Source organism: Rhinoderma darwinii, chromosome 5 (genome assembly GCF_050947455.1).
Source record: "Rhinoderma darwinii isolate aRhiDar2 chromosome 5, aRhiDar2.hap1, whole genome shotgun sequence".
Classification (NCBI taxonomy): domain Eukaryota; kingdom Metazoa; phylum Chordata; class Amphibia; order Anura; family Rhinodermatidae; genus Rhinoderma; species Rhinoderma darwinii.
This window is the reverse complement of record NC_134691.1, coordinates 212,476,329-212,490,295: the sequence shown is the minus strand read 5'-3', so window position 1 is coordinate 212,490,295 and position 13,967 is coordinate 212,476,329. Positions and strand designations below refer to the sequence as shown.

Sequence of the window (13,967 nt, the reverse complement as noted above, 5' to 3'; positions counted from 1 at the left end):
GTATTGAAGACCAATAACCCTTCTAAAAAGCGACTATAAATTTATGGCAAAAATATGTGCAAATAGATTAAAAGCCATAATACCCCACATTATACACTCTGACCAGGTGTGTGGGGTGCCAGGCCGCAGCATCTGGGATAATTTAAACCTAATAAAAGATGTGATTGAGGACACGAGGTCTAGAAAAGGTAAATTAGCCATTTTATTCATAGACTTTGAGAAGGCGTTCGACCGTGTCTCTCATTTTTATCTTTTTAAGGTTTTAGAACGTATGGGTATACCTGAAGGATTTTTATTATCTATTAAAGCCTTTTACAGAGAATGTACCAGCAAAATTTTAGTGAATGGTTTTAAGACACAGGACGTTTTTTTAAACTCTGGGGTGAAGCAGGGGTGTCCCTTGTCCCCACTGCTTTTTATATGTGCATTGGAGCCTCTGTTATGCGCAATTCGCAGCGATAAGTGTATCCGTGGAGTCCCCCTGCCCGGGGGAGGCGGCGTAGAGGCCAAAGCAGTGGGATACATGGATGATGTGGCGGTTTTATGTAGGGACGCCCTGTCGCTTCAGAGAACCCTTAGGCAAATCGAGTTTTATTACTGTGCTTCCGGTTTTAAAGTAAACTTCAGCAAGAGTCATATTTTAAACATAGGAAGCATGGCTCTTAGAGATATACCGGTTCCTGTGTCTGATAATATTAAAATTTTAGGTGTCTCCTTCAGTGAGTGCGATAATGGTTTTATCAGTTGGGACATGGTGGCGCAGAAGGTAAATCAAAAAATATGCATGTGGAACATGAGGAAGCTTACCATGGAGGGAAAAATTTTAATAATTATCAATAATTATAATAATCGCTTCTCGGCCTTTTGGCTAAGATCAAGTGTAGTATCTGTTATTATCAGTCCTTGTAAGGATAGATAGCTCAGAGAACCACTGGGGGCTATTAACACTAGCTTAGCGATCCAAGAGCGTTCCAGACGAAGCCGGCGACGAACTGCGGAGAAGAACCAGCGAAGACGACGATCCAGAAGGGAGAAGCCGCCATCGGGGAAGAAGCTCCGGGAGATCGCTGCCGGGAAGAAGGAGAACTTCGACAGAGAATTCGGAAGAAATTTCGTGGAAGAACCTCGGCCAGCAAGGAGAAGATTTGCATAGCTCCGCCCCCTTCGGGAAAGAGCTATCGAAGATCCTCCCCAAAGCGACAGGAACAGCTGGAAGAAGCCATGGCCTCAACCAGCAACCCTGCCACCCGGAAGGAGAAGGCTGATGGACCAGGTGAGCAGACCCAGGCCAGGACATCTCCTCCTGAAGCCTCCTCAAGCCAACAGGCCACCAGGAAGCCGAACCAGGCTGCTCCAACCCTGGAGCCCTGGATGAAGCAGACGGTGGCCCTGAAGCTGAAGGAGGTGGACGGGAGAGTGCCGGACATGACGTAAGAAGTGTTCTGCCAGAAGATGCTCCTGGACCAGGGCTTCGCTAAGCCGGAGACCATCAGCATCCAGGCCTTCATGACCGGGATGTTCTTCGTGACCTTCGCATCGATCAACATCTGCAGAAGGTACTGGGAGATGGTGAAAGCGGCGAGGCCTGAATCCCCTTTCTCTCGCTTTGTGGGCAACTGCCCTGTCCAAAGAGAGGAAAGGCGGGTGACGGTCTCAATGCGAAACCCACCCCCCGGCAAAGACATCACCACGCCCCTGAGGCGGTTCTGCACAGTGGTGAGGGAACCCACCCACATCCTGAACGGACTCGGCTTCTGGACTGGCAAGTGGTCGGTAATCGTCCGACTCAACAAGGATTCAAGCACGGAAGACTGCCTCCAGCACCTGCCCCAGTCATTCTCGCTGGGCAACTCCTACGGCCTCATCTACTACCCGGAAATGCCGCAGATCTGCAGGAGATGTAGCAAGAAGGGTCATTCGATGAAGGACTGCAAGGACGACGCCTGCAAGAACTGCCGGGTAACAGGACACGAGACCAAAGACTGCCCGAAACGGACAATGTGCAACCTCTGCGGACAAGCAGCCCACTCCTACAAGGACTGCCCGAAGAGGGATCGATCCTGGGCAACTGTAGCGGCGAAAGCTCCAGCCAGAGGGAACCCCGCCCCAGCCAGAGCTCCAGCGGCGCAGAAGACCGGGAAAAAGAAGGATGGTAAAAGAAGGATGGTAAGATGACGACAGTCCCTCCCCCCCTCTCCCGGCCCTCCCTCGCCCTACCCTTCCCACCCTCCCTCGCCCGGCCCTCCCCACCCCCCCCGTCCCCAACCCCTGTCACCCCCACTGAGGCTCTCACCTTCTCCTACCCACCCATCTCAGTGGTCCTGTCACCTGCACCTCTCCCAACCCAGCCTCCCTTCTCCCCAGCTCCAGCAGCACTAACATCTTCCCCTCCAGCTGCTGGAGTCCTCTCCCTGGAGGATTTTCCCCCTCTTGTCTCCTCAGGTGCCATCCAGAGGAAGGTAAAGGTGAGGGACAGCCCAGCTGCTGATTCCTCAAAGCGAAAAGTTGTGGAAATCTGCTAAGATTCCCTTGCGCAGCAGGAGGAAATGGAGCAGATGGTGGAGGAACTCGTGTCTGAACCTGAGGTCATCGACTTCACAACAGACATCCAGGTGGCTTCAATCCTGGAACAATATTTGGCAGAGAGCCTGCTGGATCTTCCGGACCTGCCAGACTCCAGAGAGGAGGATCCGCCCGACCAGACTGGTAACTAAGGTGTATCGTTTGCACTAACCTTCTTTATTCTCCCCCATGGCTGCTAAACTTAACATCTTTGGCCTCAATGTGAGGAGTGTTAGAGATAGGACTAGATGTCAGATGGTGTTAACTTTTCTTTCCAGACAGTCGAGTGATGTTTTTATGCTGCAGGAATGTACTCTCCCCTCTTCCAGGTCATACCATCATCTGGCCAGGCAGTGGACCCATGGCCCGTCCTACTGGTCTGGTGGGGGCGACTGTAAGTCTGCAGGGGTTGCCATCCTGATTAGGGGGAAGCGTATTTACTGTTGACTCTGTCCAGGAGCTCGTCTGCGGCCGTTTGTTGGTCGTAGACGGTTCCTGGGCGGGAGAGCCGATTAGGCTCATCAACGTGTATGCTCCCCCTATGAAGGCTGAGCGCCTGGAACTATTCCAGACCCTGCGGACCCAGCTCGCCACCACTAGGGTAGTGGTGATGGCCGGGGACTTCAACTGCCCCATCGAAGAGGATGGATGAAGTTCCGGCACTTCAAGCAAGCTGGATGTCAGTTCCAAACTGCTTATCGAGATGGTAACCGAAGCATCCTTGCAGGACGATGTGGGCTCCATGGGGAACGGCTCTGTGAACTATTCATGGAGCCAACCCGATGGCTCACTTCGTTCTCGGATTGACTTTGTGTTCACCTCCCGGGCAGTCAAGCAGCATGGGCACTCCATGGTCCCCTGCTTCTTCTCTGACCACAGGGCCATTCTCTTCCAGGGTGCCATCGGCCACGGTTTTCCTCCCGGCCCTGGCTCCTGGAAGCTGAATTGTGCCCTGCTGGAAAAAGAGCAGGTACTGGCGGAACTTAAAGACACCTACAGTGAAGGAAATAGGTATTTGATCCCTTGCTGATTTTGTAATTTGCCCACTGTCAAAGTCATGAACAGTCTAGAATTTTTAGGCTAGGTTAATTTTACCAGTGAGAGATGGATTTTATAAAAAGAAAAACTGAAAATCACATAGTCAGAATTATATATATTTATTTGCATTGTGCACAGAGAAATAAGTATTTGATCCCCTACCAACCATTAAGAGTTCAGCCTCCTCCAGACCAGTTACACGCTCCAAATCAACTTGGTGCCTGCATTAAAGACAGCTGTCTTAAATGGTCACCTGTATAAAAGACTCCTGTCCATAGACTCAATTAATCAGTCTGACTCTAACCTCTACAACATGGGCAAGACCAAAGAGCTTTCTAAGGATGTCAGGGACAAGATCATAGACCTGCACAAGGCTGGAGTGGGCTACAAAACCATAAGTAAGACGCTGGGTGAGAAGGAGACAACTGTTGGTGCAATAATGAGAAAATTCAAGACATACAAAATGACTGTCAATCTACATCGATCTGGGGCTCCATGCAAAATCTCACCTCGTGGGGTATCCTTGATCCTGAGGAAGGTGAGAGCTCAGCCGAAAACTACACGGGGGGAACTTGTTAATGATCTCAAGGCAGCTAGGACCACAGTTACCAAGAAAACCATTGGTAACACATTACGCCGTAATGGATTAAAATCCTGCAGTGCCCGCAAGGTCCCCCTGCTCAAGAAGGCACATGTACAGGCCCATCTGAAGTTTGCAAATGAACATCTGGATGATTCTGAGAGTGATTGGGAGAAGGTGCTGTGGTCAGATGAGAATAAAATTGAGCTCTTTGGCATTAACTCAACTCGCCGTGTTTGGAGGAAGATAAATGCTGCCTATGACCCAAAGAACACCGCCCCCACTGTCAAGCATGGAGGTGGAAACATTATGTTTTGGGGGTGTTTCTCTGCTAAGTGCATAGGACATGTTCACCGCATCAATGTGAGAATGGATGGAGCCATGTACCGTCAAATCCTGAGTGACAACCTCCTTCCCTCCACCAGGACATTAAAAATGGCTCGTGGCTGGGTCTTCCAGCATGACAATGACCCGAAACATACAGCCAAGGCAACAAAGGAGTGGCTCAAAAAGAAGCACATTAAGGTCATGGAGTGGCCTAGCCAGTCTCCAGAACTTAATCCCATCGAAAACTTATGGAGGGAGGTGAAGATCCGAGTTGCCAAGCGACAGCCTCGAAATCTTAATGATTTACAGATGATCTGCAAACAGGAGTAGGCCAAAATTCCATCTAACATGTGTGCAAACCTCATCATCAACTCCAAAAAACGTCTGACTGCTGTGCTTGCCAACAAGGGTTTTGCCACCAAGTATTAAGTCTTGTTTGCCAAAGGGATCAAATATTTATTTCTCTGTGCACAATGCAAATAAATATATATAATCTCTCACTGGTAAAATTAACCTAGCGTAAAAATTCTAGACTGTTCATGTCTTTGACAGTGGGCAAACTTACAAAATCAGCAAGGGATCAAATACTTATTTCCTTCACTGTATATTGTTTGGAGGAATGATAAAGTTCTCTTTGACAAAACCTGTGACTGGTGGGAATATGTTAAAGTAGAATTTCGTTGTTTCTTTGAGGCAAAAAGTTGTCAACAGGTGTGTGAGAGGAAGAGAGACTTCAGGGAGATGCAGCGTCAGCTGCGATCCCTGCAAGACCTCCCTCAATGTGGCTGGGACGTCAGGAAGGAGCTGGAGGAAGCCAAAAAGGGCCTGAAAAGGCACTTTGAGGAGGAATCCAAGCGAATTGTCTTTCGTTCCAAGGTGGAGAACCTGGAGAAGGGTGAGAAATGTAACTCGTTCTTTTTCAGGAAACTCCATGCTGGCCACACGCCCCTGAAGGAATTCCGAGATGAGACCGGAAACATGCATTCTGAGAAGAAGGAGGTGATGGGAGTCGTAACAGACTACTACCGAAGCCTCTACTCCCCGAAAACCACTGACCCCCGAAGCCGCCGATAAATTCCTGTCAGGTATCACTAATCATCTTGATCCTGCAGGTACGGAGGCTATGGATGTACCCCTGACGGTGGAGGAACTGCTCCCTGCCGCTAAATCCTGTCCTGTCCGGCAGGACCCCGGGCAGTGATGGTCTTCCAGCAGAGCTCTATGTAGCGCTGGGGGACTTGATCTGTCCGGACCTGCTGGAGCTCTATGAGGAGGTGGTAGTGGAGGGTAGAATGCCACCGTCCTTGAGAGAAGGCATGATCACGATCTTGTATAAGCGGAAGGGGGAAGAGATGTGACCTGAAAAACTGGCGTCCCATCTCTCTCCTGAACGTGGACTACAAGATCCTCGCCAAAGTATTGGCCAACCGACTGAAGGTTGTCATCAGACAGATCATCGGAGCTGACCATTCCTGGCCGTAGGGTGGCTGACAGTCTTGCCCTGGTGAGGGACACGGTGCATTACATGCAAAGCCGCTGTACACACGCGGCCCTGGTCAGTCTTGATCAGGAGAAGGCTTTTGACCGGGTCTCTCACGAATTCATGGGTATGGCTCTGCGTAGGCTGCGGCTTGGCAGGTTGTTCTGTTTGTATGTTAACCTGATGTATTGTGACATTTACAGCTCGGTGCTGGTTAACGGCTGGAAGACTGACCCCTTTCCTGTATTGTCGAGGGTTAGACAAGGCTGTCCTCTTTCACCTCTCCTTTTTGTTTGTGTTATAGAGCTCTTCGCAGAGGCTATCCGGCAGAATGGAGAGATCAGATGGATCACCGCACGAGGTCCAGGACACTTCGAGGTCAAATGCTGGCTGTACATGGACGATGTGACCGTCTTCTGCGCTGACCAGAGCTCGGTGACTGCACTCGTCCAGACCTGCGAGGAGTTCGGACGCACTTCAGGGGCAAAAGTCAACTGCGGGAAGTCAGAAGCCATGCTCTTCGGAAAATGGTACCTGCCTTCTCCTGCCTCCTTCCCGTTTACTATCAAGCCGGACTTCATCAAAATTCTGGGAGTCTGGTTCAGTAAATAAGGTGCAGCCCTAAAGTCGTGGGAAGAAGGCTTGGCCAAAGTCAACCAAAGGATCGGACTGTGGAGCCTCAGACAACTCACTATTGAGGGCAAAGCAATGGTCCTGCGTAACGAAGTCTTGCCTGTGCTACAATACACTGCACAGGCATGGCCCCCTCTTGCCACTGTCTCGAGGGCCATTACAAGGACTGTGTTTCGCTTCATCTGGGCCTCGAAAATGGACAGAGTAAAGTAGACTGTTATGTACAAGGAGCCCCGTAAAGGTGGGAAGGGTATACCCGACATTCCCACTCTGCTGCGGATCGCTTTTGTATGTGACTGTGTTCGTAGGACTCTGAGGACAGCAAACGGCTCTGCGGGCAAGGCCATGTCCCGCTACTTCCTCCTTCCCCTGTGGCGAGGTTTTGGCTGGGACAAGTGGGACAGCTCCTTCCCTTACAACTGGCACGCTCCCTGGTTCTACGGAGATGTTGTCCGGTTTGTGAGGGAGCATCAGCTGGAGGGTCTTAAGCCCGACTTGTGGAAACCTAAGACGATCCACAAGCACATCAGAGCAAAGGACTCACTGGAGTCTGTTCCAGGGCTTCATGCCGACACGTTGGAGACTGTTTGGACTAACGTGTCATCTGGCAGGTTGACCAACGGGCACAAGGACATTTCATGGATGGACATCCAGGGAGGACTGCCTCTTAGGTCATTCATGCATGCCCGCAACCTCTGCAAGACCCGATACTGCCCCAGGTGCCCCTTCCCGGAGGAAACATCTTTGCACACTTTCTGGCAGTGCCCCTTTGCACAGGGTCTGTTGAAAGCCTTGGAACATGAACTCAAGGACTCAGTTCCCAGGAACAGACTGTCGTACTGCTCGGTACTTTATGGACTATTTCCTGGGAGTAACACGGGTGGAGCAATCAGGAGGCCTGGCGCCTTATGAACTGTTTTAAGGACGCTATATGGTTTGCCAGGAATCGTCTGATTTTGCGGAGAGAGAGTGTGTCCGTCCAGGACTGCCGCAGGCTGATCCACAGCCTGCTCAGAGACTATTCCACCTGGGACAGCCCGGACATCGATGAGGAAGAGGACTGATACTCCCTTTCCCCCCACTCTCCCTTCTTGTGTGTTGTCTTTCAATAAAGCTTCGGGCCTGTGATTCCCCACCTTCCCCTACCCCCTCCTACCCACTCCCCTATCCCATCACTTGTCTGTAATGCTTTGTTGTTTGGCTTTAGTGAATGCAAGAATGTTAGTGTAGCATGTGGTGTAATGTATAGCATAGTACTGTACTGTGTATTATACTGTCATGTTATGTTTGACGACTGTTATTATTTATTATTTGCTGCTTCATGGCTTGCGCTGCGTCGCAGTAATGTTTGTATGATGACGATTGATTGTCAATAAAGTATTTTTCAATCAACCAGAGGCGTCCAGTGCTGAACTCTCGGCTCTGCAGCATCACCCTTTGGGGCTTAAGCTGCTTGTTGCTATAGGGAGACAGCCAGTGTCAGGAAGGCGATCGACAATGGGCGTAATTGTGCGCCATGCTATGGCCGGGGAAACGCGGGTCAAATATGGAGTTTGTATTGAAGTGGATGCCGGATTGGAGATAACCCTGGACATGCGATATTTGGTGCGCAATGTTATCTTCGGAATTTTGAAGGTGAAACGGACGAAGATTCTCTGTCTGCAGGAGCACAAGGTTGGTCATTATACTTTGATCTTGACGGATTTACCTGCTTGCCATACTCTGCATTATAACTTGATGGACAATGTCAATAACCCTGAGTTTGCTGGACTCTCTTTTGTCTTACTCTATGATGAAGGAGAAGTCTTCTTGGTGTTTTTTTTGTATAATGCACATGTACCACTGCAGGATATTGTGGCCTTTTTGTCCAGACATTGTGCCTATGTCAAATATGAGAACAAAATCCTGAATTCTGAATTGCTATGGACCGGGAAATATAAATTTTGTGTCCGTTTTCGCCAAAGTATCGAGGTACCAGGAGGTTTTCATTTCCCTTCTTCAAATTTCTCCATTGGAAGAGATAGGGGATATTTGTTCTTTCCCAGGTGTCCACCCTTTTGTAGAAACTGCAAGGTTTTTGGCCATATAAAAGAAGGGTGTCAGAAAACGGGCAGGTGCTCCAAGTGCAATCAGGAGGGGCATGCAGCAAAGGAATGTGTTAATCGCATTTTCTGTAACCTGTGTGAAGTGGAAGGTCACGCCTTCAAAGACTGCCCTCTGCGAAAAAAATCATATGCAGATGCAGCCAGAATCAGTGTCTGAGATGCCTGGGATGGCGGGGCTGATGGGATATGCAAATGAGGCAACTACTGTCCATCATGCCTCTGGAGTTGCAACTCCAGCAGAAGTACCAGTGAAGGAAGGGGCAGGTATGGAGGCAGCCCCGGTCGAGGAAGATCTCCCTCACCCAACTGATGTCCAGACTGGGCTGCAGGGTGAGGGTGAAATTGAGGATGATGTGCCTGTGACTCCCCCTGTCTCTTGGAGTCTGGCTGAGCTGTTCCCAGAGGAATTTGGAGAGCAAGGGGACTTTACTGCAGTTACCAGACCTGCTGATGAGATTCTGGACATGGGAGCCAAGAGGGCCAAGTTGACTGCGTCACCTCCTGTAACCCCTGGAAGAGATGTTGAATATCCTTCATCCATGATATCCTTAGATGAGCCTTTTTTGGAAGAAGGTCAAGGGACTCATTTCTTCACCTTAAATTGCCTGCCTCCAGAAGGCAAAGGCTGTGATATAAATGGGCAGTTTGTGGATATTTGGTTGCTAAAATCAAAGTATGGGCACCAAAACTTCATGTAATGTCATATCCTTAAATGTGCGACAAATTAAATCTAAGCCCAGGAGGGCTGCAGTCCTTGATTTTTTTTTTAAATATAGGAGCTGATATTTATGCTTTGCAGGAATGTGGAATAACAGAACCTGTGCCTAAGCAGGAGTGGCCATATGGCCAATGTATATGGTCTGGTTCCTCTATGAATAAAAATGATGATGTAGGAATTTTGCTAGGGAATAGGAATTTAAAATTAGAGAGCTATACTGTGGTGGAGGTGTATTTTGGCAGAGATTAATGTCAGAGGATGGAGGGTAAGGGTAATTAATATATATGGAGCAACAAAAAAAGAAGAAAGGTTAGAGCTCCTAGAGAAATTGTCTTTTTTTTTGCCAGGGAGGATTCCCACGATCTGGGTTGGGGACTTTAACTGTGTGACGGAAGGGGAAAAAATGAATGTATCTGGTAAAAAGTTGTACCAAATAATCAAAGATTTTTCTTTTATAGATGCTGCTGAGGTTCATTTGGGAAGCCACCACCCGACACTTATAGGTCTGATAGAGGAGGGGTAACATCAAGGATAGATCGGGTGCTCTTCTCAAAAAATGTGGGGTGTATGAGTTTGCAGCAGCGTGATGTGACCTTTTCTGACCATGTGTGTATGTGTGCAACCTTTGAAGGGGATGTTCGTTTAGTGTGTGGTGCAGGCGTATGGAAGCTAAATGTAAGTTTGTTAGAGGATGAAAGAATTGTGAAGGCTTTTATATATGCTTATAAAGGATGGAAATTGCGGCAGGAATTTTTTGGGAATGTGTTGGAGTGGTGGGACTGGATGAAGAATGAATATTAAACCTAAAAAACAACCTCAAAACAGAAGAAACAGGGAGTCCCCAAAAACTGCAGAACAACCAAAAAACATAGGGGACATCGCACCCACTATTATACCTATGAATGTATAACTGACACGTATTTTCATAAAATATTATAATCTTTATTAGTACATAATGATTAGCAATACGTGATATCAGAAATAATGACAATGATAAAAATAAGTCGGATTCCAAAGAACAGCATCAGAGTGGTATAGATGAAATTATACCTAAGGGTATACAGAAACAACCCATCTAGAGACAAAAGATGTCAAATCATGCAAACCCCATGAAATATACAGGACATGTGTAGCTGTAAAAGACAGCAAACAATACACAGCCCGAACAAAAAATTGTAACTATAGGTAAATAAGAAAGTGAATAGCCATATATGTATAACCCTGAATAGAGTACTAACTAGTAGAAGAAAGGCATTACACTATCGAAAATAAACCATACCTATAGACATGGTGGCAGGAGATGAACATCAGCCTAGATGTGGCACAGAAAAAAGAGCACCTCGACGCGCGTTTCGCCTGGGACCGGCTTCATCAGGCGAAACGCGCGTCGAGGTGCTCTTTTTTCTGTGCCACATCTAGGCTGATGTTCATCTCCTGCCACCATGTCTATAGGTATGGTTTATTTTCGATAGTGTAATGCCTTTCTTCTACTAGTTAGTACTCTATTCAGGGTTATACATATATGGCTATTCACTTTCTTATTTACCTATAGTTACAATTTTTTGTTCGGGCTGTGTATTTTTTGCTGTCTTTTACAGCTACACATGTCCTGTATATTTCATGGGGTTTGCATGATTTGACATCTTTTGTCTCTAGATGGGTTGTTTCTGTATACCCTTAGGTATAATTTCATCTATACCACTCTGATGCTGTTCTTTGGAATCCGACTTATTTTTATCATTGTCATTATTTCTGATATCATGTATTGCTATTCATTATGTACTAATAAAGATTATAATATTTAATGAAAATACGTGTCAGTTATACATTCATAGGTATAATAGTGGGTGCGATGTCCCCTATGTTTTTTGGTTGAAGAATGAATATTAACATTTTTTTTTTAAAAATGGGGCTATAAAAAAGCAGCTATGCTAGAAACCAATATAATGAGTTGAATGTTAGAATAGAATGGTTAAGAAAACTTAGCGAGCTTGGTGTGGATGTGAGTGATTTGATGAGGGACGCAAGGAGTGAAAGTAGGTTTTTATTAGAGGAAAAAGGGAAAAAAATTATATATAGATCAAAAGTGAAAAACTTAGACAAAGACGAAAAATGCACACGATTCTTTTCCAAAAAAATATGTGGTAAAAAGGATGATATGGATGAATTATTGAATGATAGGGGTGAGTGTGTTTCTGGAAAGGATGTGATGAGGGAAGTTGAAGGTTTTTATACCCAGTTGTATGGAGAGAAGTGGTATGATAAGGATTTGATGAATGAGGTTTTGAATGGTTTGGAAAATAAACTTGGAGAGGAAGATCGTGAGTCTTTGTGTGGTAATATTACCATGGATGAAGTGAGAAATGTGGTGATGAGTGCAAGTAAAAATAAAACACCTGGGAAGGATGGGATCCCAATTGAATTATATGTGAGGATGTGGGATATAATGGGTGGGGATTTGCTTGAGGTATGTCAGTATATGTGGAAGCATGGTGTCCAGAGCGAATCTATGAAAGAAGGTGTGGTTGTGCTGATATATAAAAAAGGTGAGAAGAAAAACTTGGCAAACTGGAGGCCAATTACTTTGTTGGCTTCTGATTATAAGTGTTTTAGTAAAGTATTGGCTAATAGGATGCGTGAGGTTGTTGGTGAAGTGGTGAATGAAGATCAAGTGTGTGCAGTGCCTGGTAGAAGTATGACTGATAATTTGTTGTTACTAAGGGATATGATTGGGGACTGTATGGATAGAAAGCAGAAATGTATGGTCCTATCTGTGGATTTTGAAAAGGCGTTTGATAGGGTATCGCATGTGTTTATGTTTAGTGTGCTGTGTAAAATGGGGTTTCCGAGAAAGTTTGTGTATGCAGTGAAAGGTTTGTATAGGAACGTAACAAGTGAGTTTCTCGTAAATGGGTTGCTGAGTGGAAAAGTGGGGATAAGGTCAGGTGTCAGGCAGGGTTGTCCTATGTCCCCTGTCCTGTTCATTAGTGCGATTGAAGTATTGTTGTGTATGGTTAGAAGGGAAAAATTTATGAGGGGGTTATTAATTCCTGGGAGTAATGGAAAATTTGTGAAAGTTTTGGGTTATATGGACGATGTGGTGATTGTTAGTGAAAGAGAGGCGGAGATAAATAGAGCGAGATTGTTGTTGAGTTTGTTTTGTAGTGCGTCTGCGTTTAAAGTGAATTGGGGTAAATGTAGTTTTAAGTGTTTTGGTGACAGGAGTGTGAGGATGGATGGGGTTAATTGTGAGATGGATGCTATTAAAATATTGGGTGTGCACTTTAATGAGGATTTGAGAGGGACTGAAAGTTGGGATGAATGTGGTATGAGAATAGAACGAAAGCTGAACTTTTGGAGCCTGAGAAGTTTGACACTGACGGGAAAAATTCTGAGAGTTAAAGCTGTTATATTACCAATTTAACTTTTTTGTGCAGTTGTTTTCCCTTTTGCTACCCACAAAAGTGGTATGTCAAACAGACAGCGTGATATTGTGTGGATGTCGCTGCATAATATCCTACCTGTTAGGCAAGTGCAGAAAAGAAGGGATCTTATTAGGGCTGAGGTTTGCCCGAGGGATGGATGTGGAGCAAGTGAGAGTGTGAGACATATGTTGTGGGATTGTGACTATTCGTATGAAGTATGGAAAGGGGTGGGTGGTTTATGTAAAGAACTGGCGGGGGTAAAATTTGTAAATTGGAAAGTAGCAATGTTTGGAATGGGTGCAAGTAGTCGTATGAAAGATAGAATTATGTGGTTAATTATGGCATGTGTGATGGAAAGTCTGTGGGATGTAAGGAATCTGTTAGTGTTTAAAAGGAAATTAGTGCCTGTGAACAAGTGTATTAGGATGATTTTGTCCAGACTTTACGTTATATATTTGTGGGATCGACAGCATGGTGGTGGCTTAGATTCAGAGGGGACATGGAAGTTCAAAAAATTGAAATTCCTTGTACGATGTAGGTAATATTGGTTTTTTTGTGATTGTTTATGTGAATTGACTATGAATAAAGAACAAACCAGAATGATGCTAAGTTTGAAGCAACGTGGATTTGATTTTCAAGTTTGAGAAACATTATAAGTTGCTTATAACTAACTGAAATGGTTGTAAAAAAAAAAAAAAAAAAAAATTGTTATCAGTTTAATATCTGATACGTCCCCTATCTGGGGACCATATATTAAATGGATTTTTAGAACAGGGAGATGGAAATAGAGCTTGCTCTGTCCACTCCACGCATTGACCTGGTATTGCAGTATTTCCAGGACCGGTGCACCCTTTCCTTATGTGTTTACTAAAATCAGATTCCAAAAGTGTTTTTTGTGTTTGCCATTGTTTCTGTCTTTCTGAAGGGATCTCCCCTTTTAATCCCATTATTTCAACACCTGTTGGACAATGCATTTGTACAGTCATGTGTGATAATGAGCTCATTTATTAAATGCAATTAATTCATAGATTGCCACCTCTTGTTTTGTGTCGTCTGTGTTTCTGGCATTTCAAATTGGAACAGCTCATTCACCTTCCTT

At 45.9% G+C, this 13,967-nt stretch overlaps 1 non-coding gene and 1 pseudogene across 1 annotated transcript; both read left to right on the top strand.

Annotated features, from left to right (window-relative positions):
• Nucleotides 1-848: 848 nt before the first annotated feature.
• On the top strand, nt 849-950 carry LOC142654560 (U2 spliceosomal RNA; annotated as a pseudogene).
• Nucleotides 951-13,524: 12,574 nt separating this feature from the next.
• On the top strand, nt 13,525-13,722 carry LOC142654434 (U2 spliceosomal RNA). The gene has a single exon (XR_012849045.1). It is a non-coding gene; the product is annotated as a U2 spliceosomal RNA (small nuclear RNA).
• Nucleotides 13,723-13,967: the final 245 nt, after the last annotated feature.